At 44.6% G+C, this 6,609-nt stretch overlaps 1 pseudogene; it reads right to left on the bottom strand.

The window, feature by feature from the left end:
- Nucleotides 1-3,432: 3,432 nt before the first annotated feature.
- On the bottom strand, nt 3,433-4,378 carry LOC120865119 (annotated as a pseudogene).
- Nucleotides 4,379-6,609: the final 2,231 nt, after the last annotated feature.

Genomic DNA, 6,609 nt, shown 5'->3' with positions numbered 1-6,609 from the left:
TAAAGCAAAAATATTGATAGTTAAATTTGAAGAAGACTTGGAATATAGGGAATAGTGGCCAGCCAAAAAATAATTAATTCTAAATAAGTATTTATTTTAAAAATAATTAGTGACAATTAATACAAACTTGAATTTATATTTCTAAATGATTTCAGGAGAGGTCAGATCATGGAGGAACGGAAAAGCTTTATATTTAAGAACTTTTAACAGCACTTTTTCCAGCTTTTGAACGAGGGGAACCACATTTTAATTTTGCACTTGGTACCACAATCCGTATAGCCACCTATGTTACCCAAAGTGAATGCTTGAGATTTCTTTTGCTAAAGAAATGGGAACAAAGAGGTTCTGTATTTGAAGACATCAAGCAAATAAAATTGGGTGAGAAAAGGAAAATTAAGTTAGTTGCTAACTTAATTTAGAGACATCCTTAGACTTCCACTGTCAACATGGGAAATCGTAGGGTTTTCATGGAACAACGGAACCACTCAGAGAAAAGGGCTATACGTCCTGGCATTTCAGGGTCACAGATACCATTGTCGGTCCGTCATCCCACGAACCTGCAGTGAAACTGTTCAATGTATAAGCTCTTCCATGCACAAATGGCCAGTTTCAAAACCTTGTCATCCCTCCAAAGATGACCCTGTATCCAGGGATTACTGCACTGCTTCCTGTCTCCCTTTCTGGCGTTTAATTTCGGAGTTGCACCATCTGCACTTACAGAATTACTAACACATTGCGTCTCGGGTTCTCTTTGTGTTCTCCACGTTAATCACCACATCCTGGACTTAAGACCTTCTTTCGGGCCCGTCTCTGTACTAGGCTGGGAGCTCCCTGAGAACACAGCCATCTGTCTCTTGCTCACTGTTAGAGCCCAGAGCCCCCCATGGCGCTTTCCCCACCTTATAAACTGATCTGAGTGAACAAATGTGAAATAACTTAGTAAACTGCATGTGAACAAAATGACAGCTTCTGATTACAGAAGGGATAGAGAGCAGATTCCAAGGAGGCCTGGGATCATATGAAGTTGATTCTAAGACAGCGTGAGTGATAAGTATGCTGCCTGGGTCACTGCGTTCCCATCAATATCCCGAGCCCGTGAGGCAGGTGTCGGGCAGGATGGAACCCGGTTCCTGCTGGAGTCGGGCAGGACGGAACCCGGTTCCTGCTGGAGTGGAGCAAAAGCAGGGCAGAAACCCTTTCCTTTTCTCCTCTTCCCTCCTCCATCCCCCTACCAACCACAGCAGGAACTTCTGAAGTTCAACGCGATTCTTGTTCTCCTCTGCCTTCCCAGAGCTTCCCTGGTCTCTGGTTTCAGGCCTGAGAATAAATCTCTTGGTCACCCTACTCAATCAGCTTCTCCCGGAGAAAGGACCCGGCTGCAAGGATGACAGGAACCAGACTTCAAATGGTTTTCCAGGAGCAGAGGGAAGCGAAGCCTTTTCCTGCCGTTTCTTCAGCCAAGGAATTAAGGGAAGGATGTGGGTCGCAGGGCTACAGCAGTGTGAGGAGGAATTCCAGCACTTTCTTGAGGACTCACGGGAAGGTCTGTTTCCCTTCAGAAGAAGCTGCCCTTTGCTTTCCAGGCGGTGCCTGGCTCACCTCATCAGAGGCTCTGTGGTGGGAAACCAGTGCCCTGGCTGGCTTGGGTGGCTTCTACTAAGATATGCAGGAAGGAAATGAAGCCTTTTATTTCTGTTATCCCTCCCTGGGCAATGGCAAGAAATTTTTGCCTTGAGAGCCTTTAATTTTCTAGGAGAATTGCCTTTTCCCTTTAGGAGAGATTCCTACCTCTCTAAGTAGCTGTTGCTCTAAACAAGCATCTCCTTCCCAATAACCTCAGTCTGAAGGTGTCCTGTGGCATGGAGACTCTGTTTGCCTGGTCAAGATCAATGCAGAAATAAAGAGCATGGCAGCAGGAACACACTCCCTCATCAGCCTGCTTTCCACATTATAAAGTTTAAGGATAGCATCCTGCCACCCACATGGGAAGAAGCATGGTTTCTAGAATTGAGGTACAGTATGTGTGGTACCTAGGATCAGCTGCATAAAGTTTCAAAAAGAAATTTTGTGTCCTGCAACAGGGCAAGCAACTCAAATTTGGATTCAAGATAAAAACTGAAAATGGAGAAAAACCCGGGAAGACCTACGGCTCAGTGGGCAGATGGTACCCTCCCCACAGACTTCAGCCATCATCTGCCTCCAGGGGAAGCTTCACAGAGCCCCGCTTCTCAGATCATCTCTGTTACCATATCTCCGTGAATTCAGAGCTGGAGGAAACCCGACTTCCTGGGCTTCCCTTGCAAGCGTCACCACCAGTCAGGGCTCCCTCCCTCTGGTTTCTCAAAGCAGTTTCTCTGGGGGTGCCCTTCTTGCCACTTGTATTTTTTTCTCCATGTTCTCTTTTGTGTGTGTGTCTGTGTGTTTCTTAGCCCTTTTAAGTTCTTTTACCTGCTAAAAAACTTTAACGTATTAATCTCCTTCCTGTCAGACTCCACATGGTACATTTTTTATTATATCTTGACTATGTCTAGACGAAGCTTAGCACGTGGGAGGCATGAAATACGTATGCATAAATGAATGGGGGCTTCCGCACGCCAGTATTATGTGTCCAGCTCTCTCTCTGACCATTCAAGGCCACTAAAAAAATTGCGGAAACTCCTTTTGTGACGGGGAAATGACACCCTTATATTCAGGCTCTTCTGGGGTTCCTCACTGGATAGAGCAAAGCCTGAGTCTTGGTTTAAAAATTAAAACTTTAAGGATTCTCAAAAGAGCTGCACCATGACGCAGTTCACGTTTCTACAAAATTACTCCGAGGTTGTGCTGATCAACTTCGTGTGTTAGTACAGGCTTAGGAGAAAACGTGCATTCTCAGGTGAGAGAAGCAAGCTTCTGTTCACCTGGCTTGTTTTGCACTACTTTGAAGCAGTCAGATGGGTTACATTTATTTAAATTTAAAATGTCTTTCCCCATATATGGTACATTATACTGAGTAAAAATGATACTTGATTTTCAATGTCTTGAGCTTAGCTAAGGAATGGATATCTCTTTTCCTCAGCATGTGTCGAAAGGTAGAGAGAGTTGCTTTAGTGGACATTATTAACTAAGGACTTCCCTGGTGCCTCAGGGAGTGAAGAATCTGCCTGCGGTGTGGGAGACCCAGGTTCCACCCCTGGGCTGGGAAGATCCCCTGGAGAGAGGAAGGGCTACCCACTCCAGTACTCCTGCCTGGAGAATGCCACAGACAGATGCAGACACGGCTGAGTGACTAACACTTCTCACGTTCACGTGTATGTCGAAGCTTGGCTAAACGGTCGCATTATAGATGAGCAGTGCATGGTGGGTCTGTGGTGGCCTGGCGACATTCAGGGTGCTCCACCAGGTTTAGTACACAGGATGTGTTTCCTGGTTTACGCTAACAGCTTGTCTTCTCTAAATATTTAACATAACCAATTCCAAATCTTCCAGCTCCTGGAGAAGGGTGATATCTTTTTGAATTTTCTCCAACTGATTGTTTTTCTAGTCATATTTCAGTTGCTGCTTATTCTTTCAAGGCTCAGTTGCTTTGGGGTCTCCTTTAGGATCTTGAATTTTTCGTCTGTCTCACCATCTCCAGATGTTGATGGAGACACAGTGTTCTGTGGGGTGCTCTGGGAAGCAGGGGGAGGTGCCAAGTCTTGGTTCTAGTCACTTCCTGCTTTGCAGCTTTCTTAGTCTCATATTTCCTTTGATTTTTAAAGACTGCTCTTGGTAATGGCTTATCATTTCCTGGTTGTGGTTTCTTATTATGGAGTAGCTTCTTCTCAGGCAGCTTGGAATTGACAATTAGTTTATTTCTTAAAGCTGAGAATCTATCAACCATTGCAAATTTCTGTTCCTAATTGGGTACTTCACTTAAAACTACTTGGGAAGCAATTGTTTTCACTGGAAATAGTCCATCCAAAAACAGTTGCCAGGATAAGGCTGGCATAATACCAAAGCGTGTACCCATTATTAACACGCAAGCTGGGAGCTTGCCGGCCAATAAAAACGTGCTCCCCATCTGGGCACCAAGCAAAATTCGTAGCATCAGAGCTAGTGGCTTACAAATAGGGTTGCATTTTAAAATATCTCATGACTGCTTTTGTCCCTCAGATTTCTAAATCTAACTAGCATTAATAGCCTTGAGAACTGAATCAGCTGCATTAGAACACCAGTTCCAAAGTCAAACACTGGAGCACGTTTCAAGTTGCAAACCGTCTCTTTGGCAGGCAAAAATCCATAAATAGTGTGAAACTCAGCTGACCTAGAATTCCAGACTACACCGTAGCTGGGGCGATGCTTTGGTAACTGAACAGATCACAGCATTTTCCCCACTTGTCGTGAAGAGACACAGCATCTGCTCTCTGCCGCAGGGAGTCCCTGTCTTATAAGCTGTTGTAGCCGGGACAACACAGCAGTGTCTTTGTCACTCCCTAGCATCCTGGCCTGATCGACCTTATAGGAAGATTGTGGGCTGAACCGACAAGAGGCACACCAGAGTTGGGGTACAGACAAAATTTAACAAACACAGGGGCACCTTCAGCCCCGGAACGAAGACAGGCCCCCCATGTGACCGGAATCCAAGTGAGGACACGGCTGTTATATGCAGTAGGTGCTCAGTAGACGTTTGTAAAAGAATTAATTGCTGTCTCTCCCCTTGCCCTCAGTTCCCGACATACTCAGAAAATAGCATTTGATTAAAGAATAAAGAGATGAGTGAATGGCGAATACATATTTCTATCACTTATTCTGCTGCAAATCCCCTCCAAGCAGAGCAAAGCAGCCCCTAGGCCCGAGAACACCTCTTCCCCGATTGTCCTCCTGGTTTTATTCTTGTGGCATTGTTGTTGATAAGCAGATTTCCTTTGATCATTTCCAGGACAAGAATGAATCCTGTGTAGGTGGAAGTCATCATAACTGTGTAACCTTGAAATATCTCCCAGCTCGGTTTTTTATAAAAAAAACTATTGCTCCCAACTTGAATCCTATTCAATAATCTTTTTTTTTTTTTTTGGTTGCCCTGTGAAGCTGGCAGGATCTTAGTTTCCTGACCAGGGATCAAAGGATGCTCTCTGCAGTGAGAGTGCAGAGTCCTAACCTATGGACCACCAAGGAATGCCCCCAACTTGACTTTTTTTTTCCTAGATGGGTACCCTGAATGAAAGAAAGCTCTGGTTTTCCTTGTCTGTGGTTTAGGCTAAAACCAAAGTCCATCCCTGACCTGGTCTTCCCTCTGACTAGGTCTCCTTCTGTGCGTTTTCTCCAGTTGGAGAACTCTGTGAATCATGGGTCTCAGGCCAGATCAGAGTCACCTGGAAGCTTGTAGAATGGCCATCTGGGGAAGACAAGAGGCAGGAAGAACAGCCTGAAGATGCAGCAAGGGGCCCATCGCAACAGCCGCCGAGACCTGCCTCCAGCTTGGCCTTTTGTCTTCCCTTCCGCGACCTTGGTCTCTAACTCTGGCCATCCTCGCCCTCCTTTGGAGAAGGCTCCTTCTAAGACTGGCTGTAAACGGGCATGTGTCCCTCCTGGTCTGACTCCCACCCCTCAGGTCCCAGATACCAGTCTAAAAGGGAATAAGCATGCTCCCCAACTTTCCAGAGCTTCCTCTCCCCAAGCTAGGCTGGACCCTTCCATGGAAGGAGCCATCTGGGAGCACCACGAAGGGTGGACATTCACAATCCAGTCGCTCTGTCCAGTTACCAAAGCAAGGCTCCTGCGTGGGGACCCACCCTCACATGCAGGTCCCCCCTGTGCCTGGCTCTGAGGGGGACCCGCTTTCGCCACCCAGGGTCAGACTCCTGCTTTGTGTCCTGAAGTTTCACATGTTCGTGCTTTTGGCTCCTTTGGTTGCTGGTGAAAACTTGGCACACTTCATGTTTCTATTCCAATAACTTATTTGTTTTAAAATTTGGAATGTCTGAAAAATCAAGAGTGTTAAAGTCTGTGTGTGTGTGTGTGAGTGTGCTTGATAGAGCATATGGGAAAATCCCTCCCCCCTGGCTATTTATAACCCTTCCCAGGCACTGAAAGCACAATGGCCATAACTTTCCTCCATTCAAAAAAAGTGCCGAGTGCAGCAATTTCTTATTTTATATACCTCCTTGCTCTTAAGTGCTCACTGTTTGGATTTCTGATCTGATAACTTTATTTAAAAATTGAGTTTTACTGATGAGTCCCAGGAATGAAATATACAGTGTGGGGAATATAATTTGATGACAGAGGTGATCAAAAGGTACAAACTTCTAGTTATAAGATAAATAAATACTAGGGATATAATATACACTATGATTAATATAATTAATACTGCTGTATGTTTTATATGAATTAGAGCATTTTGTAAGAGTGCTCATCACAAGGAAAGCATTATTTTCTTCCTTTTCCTGTTCTTTCGTGTCTGTAAGAGATGAAGAATGTTCACTAAATGTATTATGGTAACCATTTCATGAGATATATAAGTCAAATTGTTATGCTGTACACCTTAAACCTTTGTGGTGCTGTATGTTAATTATATCTCAATAAAACTGGAAGAAAAAATTTAAAAATATTTAGAAAAATCGAGTTTTACTGGAACTTTGCACTCATTTG

This window comes from Oryx dammah, unplaced genomic scaffold (genome assembly GCF_014754425.2).
Source record: "Oryx dammah isolate SB20612 unplaced genomic scaffold, SCBI_Odam_1.1 HiC_scaffold_6, whole genome shotgun sequence".
NCBI lineage: Eukaryota > Metazoa > Chordata > Mammalia > Artiodactyla > Bovidae > Oryx > Oryx dammah.
Note: the sequence above shows the minus strand (reverse complement) of the source record. Positions and strands in the feature narration are given on the sequence as shown.